The 22609-nt window shown below is 41.9% G+C and overlaps 1 pseudogene; it reads right to left on the bottom strand.

Moving 5' to 3' along the window:
- Nucleotides 1-6044: 6044 nt before the first annotated feature.
- LOC101150966 (tyrosine-protein phosphatase non-receptor type 11-like) lies at nucleotides 6045-18259 on the bottom strand (annotated as a pseudogene).
- Between the last annotated feature and the right edge of the window lie 4350 nt (nucleotides 18260-22609).

Consider the following 22609-nt stretch of genomic DNA (forward strand, 5'->3'; position numbering starts at 1 on the left):
AAAAAAGAGAGAGAGTGAGAGAGGCCTCCTATCAGGAATCATGCTCAAGTTCTGATTCAATTTCAATGAGAGATAAGGGAGTAAACAGCAGGAAGGAGGGAGATTCCAGAAAACCCCAAGACTGCATTGTTGGGCTGTCATTGTTCATGGGAATTACTCACCCATGGGTCTCCATCGGGTTTCACCCACAGGTCTGTGCACCATGTCTTGCTCTCTAGGAACCAGAACATCTCTATGGTTCTTTGGATACAAGTACTCTATTTCAGTGACTCTTAGACTTTTGTTTATTTTTAAAAAGGGACAGTGGTGGTGAATTGCCTTAGGATTACTAAAATAAAAGCATTAAGAAACTCCCCAAAACTCCAAATACATCTGGAGTCATTCTTTCCTAATAGGGACAATATTTTATTACCAAAAATGGTAGAAGGGTTACAAGGGCCTAAGTCTCAGGATAAAGGATAGTTCATTGCATTTAACTAATTCACATTCAGAAAAATGTTTTTCAAATTGATCTTATTTTTCTCATTTTGCCATGGATTGATAAAACTTTATCACAAATTAGAACAGAGAATTAGGAAGTCTATGTTTAAATCCAGGCCCTAATGCTATTTACATCCCCTAGGCAAAGCAATTATTCTCTCTGACTTTTATTTTGTTATTTCCTAAAGAAAAGAATTGTATTAGTTGATTTCTTAAGCAGCTCTCACTTTCTATGAGCTCCTATTTCTCTGATTGTAATGTGGAAAACTGAGCTCTATTTCATACATAACCACACCCTTCACCTAACATTTTATAACAAATATTGTTTCCCTGATTTCTCCATTTGCAGCCCAGATAACAACTCTCTTCCTAGGATTAGTGAAAGCCTGTAATATCATACAAAACCCAGTAATTTTCCCACTAATCGGGGAGTTTCCCAGAATTATCTGCCAAAGGTTATTTTGGCACCTAACAACTTTTTTTACTTTTCCGTCATCAGTATTATCATCAACAAAAAATATTTCTTAAGTTAACAAGGAAAATACTGAATACAGAGAATAAAGACATAATCATAGAATGGGTAAAAGTTCAGACAGTCTGTTAGAGAGCAGTACTTTTCTCATATCTTAACCACATCAAGGACCTGGGACAGGGATGATGGTGATTGGAGCAGCAGCTTTGAGGGTCACGTACTGATGTCATTAGTGGAAAGAGAAGCCAGCACCCCCCTTCTCATCAATCCAAAACCATCATAGAAAAAAAAAACGTAAGAAGTTGGACTATGGGGAGGGCAGGAGAAGTGAGACTTTATGGGGCCAGATGTCAAGGACATTTCACAAAAGAGAGCCATACCTTAGATCAATGCTGCGACTGGCTCCCAGAGACATTTAGTCATGTCTGGAAACATCTTTGATTATCACATCTGTGAAGGAGTGCTATTGACATCTAGAGAGTAGAAGCCAGAGGTGCTGCTAAACATCCCAGAGAACACAGTCACCTATAAACACAGGGCAGCCCCCACAATGAAGAATTATCCAGCCCAAAATGTCAATGGTGTTGAAGTTGAAAAATCCTGCATTGGAGTAAACATGAGAGTGATCATGAGACTAAGAGCAAGAGAACATTTGACGTCGGTGTGATAAACAAGGAAAGGGATATCTTTGAGGCAGAGAAGAGGAGAGTGAGGAGGTACATTCCTTACCAAAATCTGGACACCTCCCATCCTTTACTGAGGCTCTAGAATCAGTCCTAAGAAGTACAGAAGATCTAGCATCCAGGCCGGGCCTGTTGTCCTGAGAGCAGAAGCAGGGAGCTGGGATGAAAAGCAGAGGGACTACTGCTCTCCCTCATCAGTGCATTTACCATGGAAAACTGCTGGTGTGAAGATGGCTAAGACCACACTGAATGAGAAGGAATGAGAGCAAGTGACGTGAGGGTCAAGTCATCAGACCCAGAGCAAAGCATGGTGAGCGAAGTGGATCTGCTCCCTCAAGAGGTGCAAACCTAACTCCTGGACTTTCCCCAGCTCAGAGCAGCTGCCCTGTTAGAACACGGCCACACCATTGCCGGGGTTTGGCACACAAAAATCCCTGACCTTAAGTGCTCTGAGTTACTAAATAATCCCAGGGTAATTAGGTACTCCCAAGGGAATCCCATAGTTTAAAATTATGGGCTCCTGAAGGTCCCGTTTGGTCCCTAAAGTCTTACTAAGATTCATTATTTCCTTAATCAATAGTTATTGAATACCTATTACTTGCCAGGTCTGTCCAGCAGGTGAGAAAACAATTGGAAGCAGAAACAGACATAGTCCTCTCATGCCTAGCACTTAGAGTCTTTCAGGAGAAATAGTAAGTAAGCAAATCATCACACAAGTATCATAGCTGAAATGCATGCTCTGAAGGCATGAGGGAGTATCATGGGGCGTCTGTTAGTCATGGGGGAACGGGGCAGCCTTTCCGTGAAAATGGGGCCAGGCAGGCCTTTTAACTAAGGGGGATTTACTGGCAAAAAGACTGTGAATTTACATTCTTGATAGTGTGTCCAAGTGAGGTTGTAGGTTCAGGTGCAGTGACCCTCTGACGGGACTGAGAGAAGTTGCTAAGTCCCCCCGAAACAACCTCATATTCTGTCTTTTCAATCTCAGTGGAGGCCAACTAAATTTCCCAGTACTCAGGCCAAAAGTCTTGGGTCACCCTTTACTCTGCTCTTTCTCACATCTCACAATGAATGAATCTCTACTTAAATTTTGCTGGTTCTATGTTAAGATTGCATGCAGAATCTGGCCATTTCTCATCAACTCCACCATACCCTCAGTGCAAGCCACCAGCACCCCTCCTCTGGCTGCCTTCAGCAGCCTCCTAACTGATCTCATGGCTCTTGTCCTTGCTCCCTAGTCTATTTTGAAAATAGCAGCTAGCATAATTCTTGCTCCCTACAGTCTATTCTTACTCCCTACAGTCTATTCTGAAAATAGCAGCTAGCATAATTCTTTTAAAATGAATGTCAGATCACATTGCTTGTTTGTTCAAAACCTTCCAATGATTCCCCATTGCACTCAAGAGTAAAAGCCAAAGTCCTCCCTAAAACCCACAAGGCAATTCAAAATCCACCTTCCCTGAATTATGTTCTAGGCCCCACCTACCTCCTTGCCTCCAGCACACTGGACTCCTTTATTATTCCAGACACTCTCCTTCCTCAGGCTCTTTGCATGGGCTGCTTGCTCCCCTCACCTGGAGTGCTCCTCCTCCCCATGGCCACATGGCTCCCTCCTTCATGAACTACAAGTCTCTGCTCAGATGCCAACTTCTCCATGAAGTGTGCCCTGACTATCCAACTCAAAATTACAACCTACCCCTCTGCACACATTCCCCACTGCCATTCCCTGCAGCCTGTTTTTCCATAGCACTTATTACTATTTCCCATCCTCTCTATATAACAGACTTAATTAGTTTATTCATTGTTTATCTTCCCCCATTAGAATTGTATGCTCTTAGAGGCAGAGATTTTAGTCTGCTTTGTTCACTGATATATTTGAGCATCCAGTAGAGTGCTTGGCATATACATGTACACTGCATAGATATTTAGATAGATAGATAGATAGATAGATAGATAGATAGATAGATAGATAGATAGATGACAGATAGATAATAGGTAGATGATAGATAGACAGATGATAGATAATAGATAGATGATGATAGATAGATAATAGATATGAAAAAACCATGGCTATTCATTCCATTGCTATGTAGATTTAGAAATTAATATTTTAAATAAATCTTACAATTGTACAATAGTGAACACAATTAGATTGCATTGCAGTTCATAAAAATAATCATTTTTTTCAATATAAGCTTTTTTCTCTTTTTTTTTGAACCAATGTCTTGCTCTACTCTCCAGGCTGGAGTGCAGTGGTGCGATCACAGTTCACTGCAGCCTTGACCTCCTGGGCTATAGCCATCCTCCTGCTTCAATCTCCTGAGTAGCTGGGACTAAAAGTGTGCACCACCACACCCAGCTATGTTTTTGATTTTTGTAGAGGGGAGGTTTTATCTTGTTGCACATATCTCAAACTCCTGGGCTCAAGCAATTCTCCCACCTTGGCCTCCCAAAGTGTTGGGATTACAGGCTTGAGCCACTTTGCCCAGCCTAGACATTTTAAATATAGAATTTCATTAATTTGATTGAAGTATGTCTTCATTTTTATTTGTTTTTATTTTTATTTTTTCATGGCAAAGATGCCATAGCATTTTATTACCGTTACAAAAGTCAACCAATGATATTTTCGTTGAAATATCTGCACTGAATGATGATTCAACATATGAGGCAAAGAGGGAGGTTTTTGGAGAAGGCATTTAAGGTAGAACATTAGCAAATCTTACCGGTTGGCTAAAACAAAAATGAGCTCGTTCAACCTGGCTGGAGGCCTGTTAGGGCTGTTCCTTGTCACTGTGGCCTGACTAAAAACCAGTGACATTAAGAAAGCATCACATTTCCCAAGTCTGGGGGTGCCCCAGTGGGGTGGTGCTGCTCTCAAAAGCCCAGTGTTCCTAAAAACATCCATCCTCACAAGATCAGTTTCCCCAAGTGCTCGTTCCAAAAATAAACTCAGGGCTGGCAGAAATTGTTCAGGAAGCTTCTTGAAGTCCCCTCCTTTATTTCTCAGTCTGACTTTCAGCTTGTCCCAGCTACTGTAAGCAGCTTCGGCTTCCCAAGGTCACTAGCAACTTCTACTTTTGCTAATATCCTTGGTTTTCCATGGCACAGGTTGTGACTGTCTTTTAGACTAGTGGTCCCCCAATTAACTGCACCTCCACTTCATACCCTTTTCTTGAATCTGAGCCAGGCTTGTAACTTGTGTAGTAAGTAGAGGGCATACTCCAGCTCTCTTCTGATTAGAAAAAATCCTCATTGTTGTCATAATCAACAGAGGGCAGTAAAAGGTATGCTGCGACCATTCTGGACTTAAGTCTTCAGGAGGCCTGGCCACTTCTGCTTTCAAGCTCTTGGTATGTGAGAGGTCTAGCTACCCTGCCAGCCAGCCACTGAAAGAGACAACACAGAGAAGGAGAGACTCAGGACTTAAGCCAGAGAGAGAAGCCCAGCCATCCCAGTCTCTCTGCTGACCTGCTGACCACATGAGTGGCCACCTGCAGGCTGGCAGAAGAACAACCCAGCTGAGCCCAGCTCAGATTGAAGAACAGTTGGGGGTGGGGTTGTTTTAAGCCACTAAAGTTTTGGGCCAAGTTTGTCAGGAACATTTGACAACCCAAAACACTGGTCATTCATAGATGCCTTTTTTCTAAATACAAGACAATTACTCAAATGCAAAGAAAATATGGCAAGTGTTTTCCTACCACAAACTTCTCAGTCAACAGCTGAACTATAACTGGTCATCGGCTGAAAAAAAAAAAAAAAGCCAGACCTTTTATCTTAATTCATAAATATCCATGATTCTTTTTCTATGACTCTTTAATGCCAATGCAAAGGTAGACCAGTCAGCTTCTGACAGTCTCAAGCACTGGCTTAATTCTCATTTAGCCAAAAATAGAAGCCGTCAAAATGAATTATCCACTACTGGATACATGATGGTAAATGAGATTGTTCTCACCCTTCTAGGATGTTGTAATTAATTTTCCCAAACCATTTCTTCTTATCATCCCCCATGATGAGAAAAAAAATTAAGCTGGTTAGGGTTAGAAAAAGAAAAAAAAAGCCTATAACTAGAATTTAAATCCCCATAATCTGCAAGATACAGCACACCATTTAACTGCTTCCTCAATTTAAAACAAAATTCTATAAAATATAACATTGTCTGCATCATAGAGATGATTTCTTCTTATCTGAGGAAATGAGTAATTGGGAAGGAGGTATTGTTGAGTTAAAATACAGTGGTCTTTAAATGGTTTCAAATTTTGCTTATCAAAATGTAGTCAGCAAAAATGCAAGCCTTCCAAATTCAAATTCTGTCTTCACATAAACTTTCTTGTGTCTGTTCTTCATCTTTTTAGGGAGAGGGTGAAAGTCCACATCTGTGGACTTTCTGTGCTGAAGTTTTCCAGGTTTTCTCATGTGAAACTTTTCTGTTGCATCAGGCCCACGTTTTCACAGACTCCAGCATTGTCTTCTCTCATTTCTGCACAGGGTGGCGCTGCAGTGCAAGGTGGGAGGGGGCTCTGGGCTCCACTTGTCTGGTCTGCTAGAGAATACTTAATATTTTTATATTCGTGCCCTTTCCTCTTGCTTTTCTGCTCTTCTTCAATCTTGTGCTGTAGTGTTTCAATATAATGCTGGACTGCCATATAGATAAATCGGTACTGTGCTTCTGTCTGGGCCATCCCTGACCTCTGAGACTGTACTGTGTGGATGGTTTTGAGAAGGTCATTGTTGCAGTTCATACCTTTCTCTCTGATGATGTCAATAAGACTATTAATCACAATGAACCTCCCTGTATGGCCAATTCCAGCACTGCAGTGGACCACGACCAGCCCTGCATCCATGATGCTCTCCTACTTATGGTGCACCTCCTCCAGGAAGTCCAGCATGCCCCCGGGGTCACTGGGCACTCCGTGGTCTGGTCAGGTCCGAAAGTGGTATTGCCAGACCGTTCTCGCCATATTCCCCTGGAGTAGAGCTTGTCCAGCCTTTGAAAATTTAAGTTCTCTTAGCATATAGTCATGAACAGCACTTTCTTTGATGTTCCTGACACGCATGACCCCATATTCTTGTAGAGCATCCTCTTCAGACCAGTATTTGACACATTTACTCTTTCCTCTCTCCATTTCTTTCATTGTCATGACAATCACTTGGGAGTTTTCTTGGAACACCATCCAGCAAAAGTCATTCACCATGTTTTGCAGGCTGCCTTGTGTGGCAATGCAACTCTTTTTGGGTTTTGAATTGTTGCACTTGGTTTCAAATTCAGGCATGATGGTATTTGCACTGATGTAATCTGAAATAGGCTCATTGGGATCACCATCGTGCAGGACAACTTTGGTATGATCAAAGGGCAGGATGTTTTTATGTCTATTTTTGTTTTTGTTTTCTTGCCTTTGACCCTCTTTTCGGCTGTAGAGAAGTTTGCACTCCTGTGGTTGTAGTGTCTCAAATTCTTCCCAAAATCCTTGTTGGACTTTATCTGTGGTCTCAGCTAATTTGCTTAGTTCTCAAACTCTGCTTTCTATTTCAGCAGCATTTATACGAGTCATGTTAAGGGGCTGCTTGAGTCGTAGTACTGTACCCAATGTTTCCAGCATAGGATTCTTGTAATGCTCCACAAGATCCGTCAAAGAATCAAACCGTTCTCCTCCACGAACGTCGTATTTCAGTTCCTGACAGCGAATCATGACATGGGTCACTTTACACTTGCTGTCATTGCTCTCCTTTTTGTCACCACTGGTGCGCACAGAGAGAACAAAATCTCCAGGGTGGCTCTGGCTCTCTCGTATAAGAAAGCTACCATGTTTTCCTTTTTCAGTTAATTTCTCTACTTCTTTCCCAAAGAGGTGTCTGTGAAACCATCTTTCAGAGGCAGGATCCGCACAGTTCAGAGGATATTTAAGCTCAACAACATCTCCATTCTTCTCTTTTAATTGCCTGTGATGTTCCATGTAATACTGGACCAACTCAGCCAAAGTGGCAAACTTTTCCCCCCAAATGGGTCCTAGTAATCACCAGTGTTCTGAATCTTGATGTGGGTGACAGCTCTATTTCTTCTAATGGAACATGTGAAGTCTCCAGGGGTACTTTTACTAGGCCTTGCCAAAAAACTGCCATCAACTCCTCTTGTCAACAATAGTTTTTTCTGCCTCCACACCACTGATATTTGGGTGAAACCATTGTCTCCAAGCCTCAGTTTCCTCCTTTCTTTTCTTTCTATAAGATAAAGATAGTAGGCTGGGTGCAGTGTCTCATGCCTGTAATCCCAACACTTTGGGAGGCTGCGGCAGGAGGATCGCTTGAGTCCAGGAGTTCGAGGCCAGCCTGGGCAAAAAAGCGAGACTTCATTTCTACAAAAAATACAAAAAACTAACCTGGAGTGGAGGCTGAGGCGGGAGGATCACTTGAGCCCAGGAAGTCAAGGCTGCAATGAGTCATGATCACCCCGCTGCACTCCAGGCTACTTTATTTTTATTTTTAATGAACAGGGATCTTTTTAAAATGGAAGTGGTTGGTCCTTGATGTCTGGCTTCCCTTGCTAATAAATAAACCCAGAGAACTATTTGCAATGGTGTAGCATTTAGAATCAACAGGCTTCAAAACAGAGAGGGTCTATTCTGTTTTGTTTTGAAGTCACCCTTTGCACAAAACATATGGTAATCTCGGGCAGCCCATGAAGCAATCGGCAAGATCTGAAGGATAAGAACAGTGTGTTCTTTGAAATCCCTCTGACAAGCAGACAGTCCCTCCTTCCCTCAAACCATCCTCAAAGGGAAGTGTGTTGGCTTGGGCAGTAATGAGACGGTGTGGGAATTCCCCTGTCCCCTTGGTTCACTTTACAGACAAAGTTCATTAGGGTTAAAGATGGGTCATTCCCATCCACAGATTCCTTCACTTGAAATCAAGACTTCTTGGGAAATATAAATTTGGAGAACAGGTAACAGTGAACTATAGTTCCCCCCAAAACAAATTTTTTAAAAATCAGGTGGTATTAAAAATTGCTGTTTCATGACATTACCAATAGATGGCAGCACGGGATTCATCTTCGCCCATAAGCAGCTTCACCCCTGCTTTTCCTGGCGAATGTTCACTGACAACTCGGCCTCAGGACTTTGACGCTCTTGGTGTCATCAGAGAGCAATTTGAGGTGTGCAATAAAATCTTTGGGTTCCCCGCCCCGCCTTCTCTAGGTGACCTCAAACCGCAATCACCAATCGACTGCGGTACTGTGACCTGGAAAAACAGCAAGGAAACTAAAAACAAAACAAAACAAAAACCCATCCTGTGAGCTCTGCAAAGGAGAACAAGATCATGGCACACAGGCAATTAGCAAACTAAATTGAAGATGAGTTCTGTTAGAAGAGTCAAAAAACAAAGAGAACAATTTTTGTGAATTGCGTTTTTAAGATCACTGCATCCAAACACTGGAGCTTCAACATAAAGACTCCTGAGCCATGTATTCTGACTTGACCCCTGCAGTTCCTTCCAGTTCCAAAAATCTCTGATCTGTGAATAGAAAAGTTCCAGCAGATACGTTTCTAAGAGCATGAAATTATTTCTAGATACTAGTCTAGTACCTACATGTATTAAAACACAAAAATAAACAAACAAAAAGACCTTCATGCCAATCAAAATATTTTTTAACAGAAAGGAAACCAAAACCTATTGGACCCAGCCCACAAGAACTGTGTTTTTTTCCAATGCACATAGCAATAGAGTCATGCTTTGAAAACCAATTATGTAGGCCATAACACCCATTGTAGAAAGAATAGAATAGAATAGAACAGATCAGAATGCATCACAGTCTGCAGGGCTGTAAAGTAAAATTTCTTGCTCTACATCATGGGCCAAAGAAAACTTGCAAAGCTCTGTCATGGAGAACAGCATCTGTCTTCAACCTTTGTATCTTCCACAGCCCAACACCAACAAGCTCCTCACCATCAAAACATCTAAATGGGCAAATAGAACTTTTGGTGGGTTTGAGTGGCACCAAGCATCAAGCTGCATTAATACTCTTCTCAATCACTGTCATACAAATATGGAGAATTCGGTTATTTATCATCATTTTCTGCATATCCATACTATTCCAAGACAATCCCAATTTCTGGCTTTTTGTTCTACTCTTCCATAAGCATATTCATAGTGATAATGTTGTATGTCCTGAGTTTCAGTCTGGAAAATATAGTCCCTGGTTAAATCAATGGGCATGGGATAAAAACTTTAATGTCTAAAGGGGCTGGGTAGGTAGAATCAATGAGTGAAGCAAGCCAGGAATAACAAAGGATTAAAATGTGGATTTTACAGGAGATGTATACATTTTTTAAAAGTTAATAATAACATTAAAAAAGGAAAGTGACATTGTGCTGGGAAGAAGAAATTAGGTCTTCTATGGACTGAATTTTATCCCTTCAAAATTCATATATTGATGTCCTAGCTCCCAATGTGACTATATTTGGAGACAGGTCTTTAGGAGGTAGTTAAGGTTAAACGAGGGCATAAGGGTGGGGCCCTAATCCTGTATGACTGGTGGCCTTATGACCTTATTATGGAAGGAAGAGATCTCTCTCTCTCTCCCTCTCTTTCTCTCTCTCTCTCTGTGAACGTGCACCAAAGAAAGGCATGTGACCACGTTGCAAGACGACAAATGTGTGCAAGCCAGAAAGACAGCCTTCACCAGGGAACCGAATTAGCCAGCACCTTGATTTTTGACTTCCCAGCCTCCAGAACTGTGAGAAATAGATTCTGTTGTTTAAGCCACCCAGGCTACGATCTTTTGTTACAGCAGCCTGAGCAGACTAACGCGAAGGCTTAGGCCTGGATGTGCTCAGGGCCCTCCAGGGGGCAACTTCAGGTTGAATGAAGCCCTGCAGATTGAAGGAAGCACAAACTCATTGGGGTTAATATCTGATGTCATTTAAGTATCAGTCCTCATCAGGGCTCTGAAGTCCCGGGGCAACCTGTAACAGGATATTCATTCATTAAACAAATGTTTCAGGAGTACAAGATTGAAACTAGTTTGACTGTGAGTCAAGTGGGCCAAAGAACAGCTACTTGGAGAGCATAGAAAGAAAAGTGAGCAATTCCAGAAGAATGGGTGATCTCCAGAATTTCAGAATGAGCATCTAAGCACTCCCACACCCATGGGCCTGGGAAGAGATTGACATCAGCAGGGCAGGGACCATAGCATGGGCTTTCAATTTCATCTTCTCATCCTGCTCCAAGTCATTTTCTCTCCTGTTCTAGTACAATTCAAATATTATTTGATTTAAGCCTCATGGTTTTCAGAATTTCTTTCATTTTTTTCAATAATTATTTTTTAAGTACACATCTAGGTACATTGCTGAAGAAAACAAATGAAAATTCTTGTTTTCATGGCACTTTAGTTAGGTAGATAATAAAGTAAGTAAAAAATGTGAGATGGCAGAAGGCCATAATATGCATTGGTAGTATTGTTTGAGAATATTCAATTCTGCTAAAGAAGAAATCAACTGAAATAAGTGAAACTCATGTTTAAGTATAGAAAGATCAGTTAGCAGCATGAGAGACAGGTTAGAAAGATCAAGTGGGTCATACGTATACACACAGGAAGAGGAAGGAAGGGCAGCGCCAGGATACCTGAGATTCATAACACTGTAATATATGTGAGACACTCAATATTCATGAGTTCTTTATTTGGCTACTCATTTGTGAAATTTATTCTGACCTTGAGTGACCTTTGCCCCCAAAAACCAAATAGAATCTTGGCTGCTCAGCAGGTTAATTGGCAAGCACCAGCCACGCCCATGTGCTGGAGCCTCATACCGTTTCCATCTGCTGAGACTCCATGCTGAAAAGTTCAATGCTAGGCCGGGCACCATGGCTGGCTCATGCCTGTAATCCCAGCACTTTGGGAGGCCAAGGTGGGCAGATCACCTGAGGTCAGGAGCTCGAGACCAGCCTGGCCAACATGGTGAAACCCTGTCTCTACTAAAAATACAAAAATTAGCTGGGCATGGTCGTGGGTGCCTGTAATCCCAGCTACTTGGGAGGCTGAGGCAGGAGAATTGCTTGAACCCAGGAGGAAGAGTTTGCAGTGAGCTGAGATCGCACCACTGCTCTCCAGCCTGGGGGACAGTGTGAGACTCCGTCTCAAAAAAAAAAAAAAAAAAAAACTTCAGTGCTGGTCCTAGTGACTGCCAGGAAAGGCTGGTGTGGTAGAGAAAGAAACAGATATCTGAACATTGTCCTGGTTAGCGTTTTTACCCATTTGTGTGCCGTGTGGGGCATGTTAACTCACCCCCACTTCTCCAGCTGGAATTTGAGTCAATTTAATAAACCATGTGATTCCATCACCTTCATTTGATCTGTGATCCCTTCTGGAAGAGTTTGCCTAGTTGTGGACTCAGAGGCTGCCACTGATTGCAATGAAAATAATTTCCCACTTGACAGTGATAAAAAAAAAAAGTATTACAGCCTCCAAAATAAAGCATGGAAGAGAGATAAGGAGTTTGGGAGATGGGTTTCCATTTTAAATACGATGCTCAGGGAAGGTCTGATTGAGAAGGTTCCATTTGAGCAAAGGCTTGAAGGAGGTGCGGAAGAAAGATATGTAGCTATCTTGAGGAAGATCATTCCAGACATAGGGAACCACAAATGCAGAGGTTCTCAGCCATGAGTTTGCCTGACCAGCTCCAGCAACAGGAAGGAGGCCAGTATGACCACGTGGAGTGAGCAGGGTGGCAGGAACTAAAGTTCGAAGTCACACGGGACCTGTCTTTCCAGGCCCTATAGGTCATTGGAATAACTTTGGCTTTTACTCTAAGATGGTTTTCCACTGGACAGGAAAGTGGTCAAATTTATATTTTTATGTGATCAGTCTGGCTGCTGTATACCAGAAGGGAATAGAGAAAGATTGTGGCGGTCAATTATGAGACTACTGCAATGATCCAGGCAAAGGTGACCATGACTCAGATCAAAGTGGTAGCAGTAAAGGTGGTAAGTAGTGATGAGACTCTGGTTATGTTCTGAAAGTGAAGCCACTGGGATTTGCTATTGGATTGGATGTGGGGGAGAAACAAAGGGAGGAGTCAATGATGAATCCAAGGATTTGGGCTTTAGCAGCTGGAATGATGGAGATGCCACAAATGCAGGAGGGAGAAATTTGGGAGAAGTTAGTATCATTTTACAGAAGAAGGAACTGAAACTTAAATAACTTATCCAAACTCACTTAGGAAATGAGTTATTCAAGTCAAGAATCAATCCAAGCCAGGCCATTTCCAAGCTCATGCATGTGTTTTCTGTCTCTCAAGTCCGTGAGAAGAGTATCCAGGGAATAATGGGAGCTGAGTGGATGCAGCAGCTAATTCTGCCTGCCATGGGGTTCAAAGATTTCACAGAAGAAAACGTGCAGCTTGGCCTTGAGGGGTCTGGACCAGGTCTGGGAGAAGGGCAGGTATTCCAGATAGAAAGGAACATGGATAGAACTGAACAATCAATAGTGTAGGGAAAATTCAGAGGTTTGAAATGTCACTTTATAATTCCGTAAAGCTGTCTTATTCATGTGAACATAGGGTCATATTGCAGCAATATTTCAATATGTATTCAGTGAGTAGCTAACTCTATTATTGCTAGATGTGGGAATACAATGTTTTCACTGTGCATTTATTATTATGCATATAAGCATGCGCAAAGATGGGGTCTGCATTGCCCCTCTGTTGAGGAGGAGGCACTGCCGGGTGCTGCGGACATTGCACCAGAGTGATGCAATGAGGCTGGTACAGGGACAGTAGAAAGAAGCTGGAAGATGGAATGGGCAAAGGCTTCTGCCTGGTGAAGAGCCCCTGGCACTGCCATGCACAAGAAGCAAATAGAGAAGATGAAATCCCTTCTCCCTCCTTCTGCCTTCCAGTCTCTCCTCACGGTCCTTTGGGGCAGAACCCAACTGGGAGCTGACATGGAGATAATAGGGATATCAGAGTCCAGCCCAGCATCAGAAAATTGAGTAGTAACAGCTTAGTCTGGAGCTGACAGACACTAGGGTATCAACCACTAAAACAGTAAAATAGGTATAATAATACCTGCCTTAAAGGTCAGATTAGATTTTATGTGTAAAAATACAAAACGCTTTGTATTGAAAATAACATTACTGACAAAGGCTATGGAAGGTTTATTGGGCTGGTTGTAGAGGATCAAACTGATGTATAGGATGTTGACATTCTGCTTTTTAGCCACTAACTTGTACATACGTAAGCAAATAAGATAAAATTGACTTTAACCTTGAACTTTCATTTCGGAAAAGTGTCAAACTGCTTTGTTATAGATGCTTGTAAACAGGGTGAAAGATGTCCAATGTCCTGATTCTAATGACTATGCTTGTGAGAGCCCCTCCCCCCGACATGTAGGGCAATTTTCTGATTCTGGAAAGATCTCATGTCCTAGCTCTGGGAAAGGAGCTATCTCAGACTTGCTTCTGCTGAACAGGGAGCCTGAAAGAAGCTGGATTTTTGGAGGAGGTTGCACATGTATTGCTGGAACAAACCTATTGGGAAAAACCGCTTTGTGTTGTGTTTGTTGTTTATGGTACACAAATGATGTTTATATTTGACTTTTTTTCCAAGTAATTTTGCCACATAGCTTCTCAAACACATTATATTTCCATTTCTATTGGTTCGGGTCACAGAAACAAATCCTGTATTAACATGTAGTTGATCCCCAAAACCTTGCCTCTGAATTATGACATTTGTCTTTGAGAATTGTTACTTTTGTTTTCCAAAGGGACCTTCACTTTGTATTTCATGAGATTCCATGTGTTACAGATTATATTGATTTACTAATTCTACAAATAATAATTGAGGGCTTACCATGTGCCTGATCCAACGCTAAGGGATCAACCAGAAAGTGATTGTCCTTGCCTTCATGGAGGTTATAATCTATTGAGAAAGAGATTATATATAAACACAAGAGATAGATATATAAACACACAAACACAAAGGCTCTCTATGAGGAAGGACTCTGTGAACTGGGATGAAGAGCATAGGAACTGAATTTAGCAGATAAGTTTAGAGAGATCTCCTAAAAAAAAAATATTGGAATTGCAACCTATAGGACATGTCAAGCCCATGATGGGTAAGTGGGTGTCTTGGCAGAATTGAAGGTAGAGGAGAAGACTACAAAGTGGTCAGTCAGTATGGCTGAGATGCAGTGAAAGGCCTCGGTGAGGCTAGAGAACAGCCAGACCCTCCCTGCATGCATTTTATTCTAAGGTCAACAGGAAGCCTTGGGGGACTTAAAAAATGGAGGGACATATTCCACTTTGACTTTTGTGTGGAGAATGGATGATGGTGCAGAAGTGGATGGAGGAGTTTAAGAGGATGCTGCAGTGGTCCAAACAGTGTCACCCTGTGTCTGTCTCCAGGGGTGGACATTCACATAGAGAGAGAAATTATCATGGCTTAGACTGGGGGAAGAGTGGTAAAGATACATTGAATTAGATTTGACCTCTATTTTGGAAATCTGATCTGCAAGACTTAGTTATTGATTGCATTCAGAGGAGGATATTCCTGGGTTCCTTGCTTGAGCAATTGGATGGATGGATAAAAGAGTTTCTGGATGAAAGGACTTGTGACAAGAGAAAAATGAAGGAAAAAAAGCCAAAAAGGATGTCAGGAATGAAAGGCTTTGTACAACCAATCAATATATGTGCACACAATTAAAAGAAATGCACTCCTATATAAAAAGGACTCATACACAATAATTGTTGGTAACAGACCGACTCGTGGAAGACAGTATATATCCTTTTATTAAAAACTGAAATTTCTGTAGCAACAACTTAAAGAAGGGCCACTAGTTTTTCTCTACAAACTTATCTTGGTGAATTCACTACCATTTAAAATAGTTAATGCCTCTTGGCTTTAGAAATGGGAAAAAATCTCTAGGAACAATTATTTAATACATAATTTCAAGGCATATAAAAGGTAATCCTTTGGTGTCAATTTGCTCAACACAAAGTCATAGTTATTTACATCTTGGAGAATAAAGAGCCTAAAGAGCCTTTGTTAGAGATGATCTGTGATTTTTGAAGATCATATTGATTCAGAAAATGGCAGAGTCAACATTGGAATCCAGGGGAAAATAAGAGTTGAAATTCTTGAATGAATCAGGACAGATGATCAGAATTACTTGGAGACAAAACTATCCACTTTCAGTTTTCAATAATCCCACCTGGCTGTCTATGCTCCCCAGAGTCATTGAAATACTGTTCCATGCTTTAATTTAATTGTTTGGATATGGTCATAAGCTTTGTAATAAACTCTCTAAATAGATCAATAAGATCATAATTACAGGTACTCCTTTAACAGTCTTTACTGTAGACCCTGAAATGACAGAGAAAAACTTTCTATGATAACTAACTGCCAAAACAAAACTAAAACCTTCTAATTTGATTTCAAAGATATTTCCCAGTGTTAATCATGATAGACCAAACCATTAACTCATAATGGGATAAGGCTTTAAACATAGAAACTGTCACTCACTGAAGCTGACCATAAAATCAGTGGCTTCTAACATTTTATTTTTAACATATCTCGGCTTAACATAGGTTATTTGTCACATGAAAATCCCAGCTGATGATGCCTGCAGATGAAAATAGGGTGGTGAGAGTTTGGTCTTTGACATAGCAAAGCTCTGTTTATGGAGACACTGCTTAATGGTTCAGAGCACAGACTCAGGGCTTAACTATCTGGGTTTGAATTCCAACTGTCCCCTCTTACCACCACCAAATTTCTACCAGTGTGATCTTCACTAAGTTGACATCAACAGTCTGCACTTTGGTTTCTTCATCAGTGGAGATAATAATCTACCCAACCCTAGGGTTTTGTATGGTTTAAGTGAGACAATGTGTCTAGAGGGTTTATGACGTGCTCTCTCCATGTAAGTACTAACACTCTGGGTGACTGTGTAAGAGGTGGTGTTTGTTTGGGTTTTAGCTCTTCATAAACCAACCACAGGAAGATGTGGTGATTTGATACGAGCAAATGCTTGTGCGGAATACTTTTTCAAACCGCTCCTGGGGTGTATTAGAACCTAACCATAAACAATATGAAAAACCCTGCCTTTCAAAAAATTTGATGTTATTTGGATCCTTTTGACTCTACTATTTTTAACTTAGCTGATGAATGATATTCACATTCGAGATGCTTATCCCATTTAGGTATTATTTGAAGAGCTTGGAAAAGCAATAAATGATGGCTTATATTTTAAGAATTAATTTTATATTTATCATGACAGTCATATGCAGAGCCCTTGGCAAGCCTTATGGAAGAGATGCAAAAATCTTAAAATACTATTGCTTAGGCCAAAGTAGCTTATAGTCTTATCGGAGAAGTGAACATATATTCAGAAGATAAATTGAACCAAGCTGGGGGATGGCAGTGTTAAGTATAACTAAAATTAAAGTTCTCCAGTCTCAAATGCCAAATTATAATGCTGGAGTTACAACCTTCCAATTACTTTTAAGCCCCATGGATATGCCAGAAACAGAGACTCCTCCTGGGGCCTGAGGCAGTAGGTATGGGCAGGAGAGCAGGTCTTATAGAAGAGGCGAGGCTGCTTTTGAATTCCATCCAATGGTGTGGCAGTGGTGGGGTCTACCTAGTTGGCTGGCCTTGGAAAGTAGGATAAATATCAGGGATATTTCTTTAGTACATTTGGATTTTTAGGAGCTTATTATTTCATCAAAGAGATGAGTTGTATGCCTCCCAAAACTGATCATTTCATTCCCCACGTAAAGCCCTTTAATGTCTTTCAGGACAAAACCACAGTCCTTAGCAAAGCATATAAGATCTTGAAGACTTGTTTCTGCCAGCAATGGTTAGGGGTGCTTTCATTTGCAAGTAATAAGACATTCAATCAACAGTGGCTCCAACCAGTGCTTCTTAAGCTCTAGTAAACCTTCCAATCACCAGGGCTTCTTATTAAAATGCACATTCTGATTTAGGAGGTTGGAGTGGGAGCCTGAGATTCTGCATTTCTAACAAGCTCCCAGGTGATGCTGATTCTGCTGGTCTAAGGCAAACTTGTGAATAGCAAGAGCTTAAAAAGACCTTTAAAAGATGGAGTTTTCTGCCTCTCACAGAACAAGAAATCCGAAAGTTGTTCTACACTTGATTCAGAAGATAACAATGTCATTGCTCTGGGATTGGCAGATCAGGGAGTAGCAAATTATGCCCCAAAGGCCAAATCTAGTCCAACAATTGCTTTTGTAAATAAAGTTTTATTGGAACACAGCTGTGCTCCCTTGTTTATGTATTGCCTATGGCTACTTTTGCACTAAAATGTTGGAGCTGTGACAGAGACCATATCACCCACAAAGCCCAAAATGTTTACCTTCACCTGGCCCTTTATGAAAATAGTTTGCTGACCCCCAGCTTAGACATCATTATTTGCCTCTGATCTGGGCACCTCTCCTCTCTAAACTCAGTGAGGACTCTGTTAACAAGGAAGAGAGGGAGGAGGGAGCCATGTCAGCAACGTGACTCCTGTCACTCACATCCTGCCATCCTTTGGTGTAGACTCACCTTGCAGCCATGGCAACCACGGGCAGTTCCCCAAAGGCATCATGCTTCACTGTGGCTTCAGAAAATGCCATGTGGGTTTTGAGGACAATGAGATCAGAATGTTTGCCTTAAACAATATAAAGGCTGAGACGCTGGGCAGGTAACTATGGGGACGACACAGAGGGTGGCCTCAGGTTCCAAGCTAAAGCATTTGGACTTACGAGTCATGGGGGTGGGCAGTGGCAGCCTTGGGAATTTGTAAAGCATGGGGTCAGCTTAGTGTTTTATGCATGTAACTCTGAGAATACTGGGCAGATAGCCTATTTATTAGTCTGTTATGACTGACATGAAATACCACAGACCAGGTGGCTACAACCACAGAAATTTAATTTATCATAGTTCTGGAGGCTAGAAGTTCAGATCAAGATGCTGGAAAATTCATCCTAGTGAGGCCCTCTTGCTGACTTGTAGATGGCCGCCTTTTCTCTGTGTATGAGCAGAGAGAAAGAGTAGTGTCTCATCCTCTTCCTATAAGGACACCAGTCCTATCAAATTAGGGCCCCATCCTTATAATCTCATGGAACCACAATTACCCCCAAAAACGCTCGGTCTCCTAACACAGTCACATGGGGTTAGGGCTTAAACATCTGAATCTGGGGTGTGTGGGGACATAATTCAGTTCATAACAGCTGCTGGAGGGAAAAATGTACACAAGGAGACAAGTTGGACCTACCCATGAAATATTAGAGACTGAGAATACAAGCCCTGATCTAGAAAATTGGGCTCTAAGACTGGAAAGGAAGGAATGGGTGACAAGACAGAGACTGTTAAAAAAAAAATCAGTAGGTCTTGGTAACTAAATGAATTCAAGCAAAGAGTGATTGTGTCTGACAGCTGTGTTTAAAGCCTAGTGAGTAGGGAATGGAGTCACAATTAGAAAAATGAAGACATGGGAAACAAGAAAGTCTTTGGGCAAATGTAGTGGTTTGGGATCTATTTAGTCTGAGGTGAGGTTATCCAGGTGTATTTGGAGGACTATAAATTCTTCTTCCCTGAAGTAAATACTACCTAACACACCTTTTATCAAGAAGTTGTGAATATTGAGTTTTTTTCAAAAGTCATTGCACCCTTCCCTTGAGACCCATGTAATTACGTGTAAGAATGAATGTCAGGTTCTTCATTATCTATCCCCATCCCTACATACTAGGATTTTAGCCAACTTCTCTTATTCTGATGAGTGGGGATGAATTTATCACTATGACATGTTACACATAGGATACTCCAAAGAAATAGTTAGTGGAGATTCATTCACACATGCATTCAAGCAATAAATATATAGTAAATATACAGTTCTGGGCACTAGGGATTTCTTTTTTTTTTTTTTTTTGCAATTGCAAGATTTAATAGAGTGAAAACAGAGCTCCCATACAAAGGGAGGGGACCCAAAGGGGACAGCCATTGCCGGCTCGAATGTCTGGGTTTATATCCTGATCATTGTCCCTCCCCCTGTGCTCTCAGGCGATAGATGATTGGCTATTTCTTTACTTCCTGTTTTTGCCTAGTTAGCATTTTAGTGAGCTCTCTTTACTACCTGATTGGTTGGGTGTAAGCTAAGTTGCAAGCCTCGTGTTTAAAGGTGGATGTGGTCAACTTCCCAGCTAGGCTTAGGGATTCTTAGTTGGTCTAGGAAATCCAGCTAGTCCTGTCTCTTAGTAGCCACTCTCAACAGGAAAACCCAAGTGCTCTTGGGGAGGTTGGCTGAAGACAGCTCTAACTGCTTCCTGCTGAATTGGGGCATAGTAAGGGTCGTGCAGTTGAAATTTCCTTGGGAGGGGTGCCTTCGATGTCATCAACTTCGGAGCATGGGCTAGCAGGCCGGTCCAGGGGTCCGTGGTAGATCTTAGTCATGGACTGCATCTGGGGCTCCATTTGAAGAATGATTTGTAGTTTTACAGCTTTGATTCTGGAAGAGACAAACTTAACAAAGGGGTTAAAGACACAGGGATTGAAATGTATGGCCTGCAGTGCAGGGGATTATTTCTTTGGCACACTTCACAGGCCCTGACTATCTGCTTGACAGTTTTGAAAAGGCCTGGTCCAGTAAATAATAATTTGGCCATCTGATGGGTGCTATCAATGCCTAAGTGAAAGGTTTGGTGAAGGGTTTTAAGTAATTTCCATTGGTTAGCTGCAGGTAAAATATTTTTCCTTCTTCAGTGGTTAGCCATCCTGAGGAGAGGAAACTATGTCCTCGTGAGGTTCTGCATTCTATTTCTTCTTCTGAGTACTGGGGCTTGGTTTCCCAGGGGGGGATTACTCCATACTAGGGGTCCTTCTATAAGCATTTCTAATGGAGGGTCCTGCCTTGTGGCTCTTTTGGTTTCAATATCCACTTGGCGGTTCACTTCTATTTCCCTTTCCTTTCCTTTCTGATGCCCCCAGCAGTGTAAGACTGCCACCTCTTTAGGTTTCTGTACAGCCAATAATAATCTCCTAATGGCTTCCTGATGTTTGATAGGTGTTCTCTTGGAAGTTAGGAATTTCCTTTCTCTCCATATTGCTGCATGGGCATGGAGGACTAGGTAAGCATACTTAGAGTCTGTATATATATTTACCCTTTTTCCTTCTCCTAATTCTAGTGCCCGAGTGAGGGCTATTAGTTCTGCCAGCTGAGCACTAGCTCCTGGAGTGAGGGGATTACTTTCAAGTACTCCATTATCACTGAGCACTGCATACCCTGCTTTTTTGAAGTCCTTTTTCTACAAAGGAACTTCCATCAGTATACAAGTTGAGGTCAGAATCAGTCAAGGGAACCTCTAGAAGGTCATTTTGAGAAGTGTAGGTTTGAGCAATCACCTATTGACAGTTATGTTCTATCTTTTCTTCGTTGTCTGGAAGAAACGTGGCTGGGTTAAGAGTTGCACAAGTGTGCAGTCACAGCACTGGCCCTTCAATTAATACAGCCTGATATTTAAGCAAACGGTTGTCTGACAGCCACAAGTCTCCTTTAGCAGTGAGTATGCCGTTCACATCATGAGATGTCCACACAGTAAGATCTCTTCCCTGTATCATTTTAACTACTTCAGAAACTAAGACTGCTACTGCTGCCACTACCCGTAAACAATGAGGCCAACCCTTTGCCACCACATCACTTTCCTTACTCAGGTATGCCATGGGTTGCAAGCTGGTCCCTTGGACCTGTGTAAGGACTCTTAGAGCTATTCCTGTTTTTTCTGTGACATATAAAGAAAAGTCTTGCCCCGTTGGCAAACTTAACACTGGGGCTTGGGTTAGGGCCTTCGTCAGGGCCTGGAAAGCTGCTTTTGCGTCAGGTATCCATCTTACTAAATGGGTATTGGCTTTCTGAGTTTCCTTAATTAGTGTATATAATGGCCTGGCTATTTTGCCGTACCTGGGAATCCATATTTGGCAGAAGCCTGTTATGCCAAGGAACCCTCGTAATTGCTTTTAGGGTTTTGGAATGAGGATAAGCCAGTATAGGCTGGATACATTCCTTACTGAGGGCCCTGGTGCCTTTGGATAACTTTAGCCATAAGTATTTAACATGCTGTAAGCAGAGCTGAGCCTTTGGTTTGGAAACCTTATAGCCACAAGTGGCAAGGAAGTTTAAAAGCGCTTGGGTGGCTTGATGGCACAAGGTTTCTGAACGGGCAGCTAGAAATAAATTATCCACGTACTGAAGGACAAGAGTGTCCAGGTATGAGAATTGGCTCAAGTCTTGGGCTAATGCCTGGCCAAATAGATGGGGGCTATCCTTGAACCCTTGGGGTAAAACAGTCCAGGTGAGTTGAGACATTGGATTTGAAGGATCTTCAAAGGCAAACAAGAACTGAGAGTCAGGATGCACAGCGATGCAGAAAAAGGCAGCCTTAAAGTCCAGGACTGTAAACCACTCTATTTCCTCTGGTATTTGGGAAAGCAGAGTATAAGGGTTAGGTACAGCTGGGTATGGAGTGACAACGGCCTCACTGATAATCCTGAGATCTTGCACTAACCTCCACTGTCCAATGGGTTTCTGTACTCCTAAATTTGGAGTATTGCAGGGGCTATTGCATGCTTTTACTAGGCCTTGGGCTTTTAGGTCCTTAAAAATCTTTTGGAGTCATTGTTGGGGCTCGGGTCTAAGGGGGTACTGCCTTTGTTAGGGAAAGGAGGCGGAATCCTTTAGTTTAACTTGAACAGGACGGGCGTTCTTTGCTCATCCATATTGTCCTTCTGTTGCCCAGACTTCAGGATTAATTCCTTCCTCAAGCAGGGGACAGCAAACATGTGTTCCTTCTCCTATGTTCAGGGGTATAATGGCCCCTGCTTTTGCTAGAATGTCTCTCCCTAACAAAGGAGTGGGGCTTTCAGGCATTGTTAGAAAAGCATGTGAAAAGAGTAAAGTTCCCCAGTCACAACTTAGTGGCTGGGAGAAGTAT

This window comes from Gorilla gorilla, chromosome 5 (genome assembly GCF_029281585.2).
Source record: "Gorilla gorilla gorilla isolate KB3781 chromosome 5, NHGRI_mGorGor1-v2.1_pri, whole genome shotgun sequence".
Classification (NCBI taxonomy): Eukaryota; Metazoa; Chordata; class Mammalia; order Primates; family Hominidae; genus Gorilla; species Gorilla gorilla.